Source organism: Solanum pennellii, chromosome 11 (genome assembly GCF_001406875.1).
Source record: "Solanum pennellii chromosome 11, SPENNV200".
NCBI lineage: Eukaryota > Viridiplantae > Streptophyta > Magnoliopsida > Solanales > Solanaceae > Solanum > Solanum pennellii.
The window spans coordinates 58,334,815-58,335,209 of NC_028647.1; positions in this window are offsets into that span (position 1 = coordinate 58,334,815).

The following is a 395-nucleotide window of genomic DNA, read 5'->3' on the forward strand; positions in this document are numbered from 1 at the left end:
CGCGAGTGGCACCCACACTTATCCTACTATGTGAGCGAACCAACCAATCTAAACCCCAACATTTCAACCATAAATAACAAAATATAATGCGGAAGACTTAAAACTCATTAATGAAAATCGATTAAGTAACTTATAAAAACTCAATACTTATTATTCCCAAAACCTGGAAGTCATCACCACAAGAACATCTATCCTCAAATTACTAATCTAAGAGTATCTAAGAAACTAAAATAAGTAAAAAGCTAGTCCATGCCGGAATTTCAAGGCATCAAGACATGAAGAGGAAGATCCAGTCCAAGCTAGAAGCAATAGCTCACCCTGAAATCTGGCTTGATGAAGAATGGTTAGAGTTGCGGTTGAGTTGAAGACGATGGCACGTTTGCTGCACTCCACAA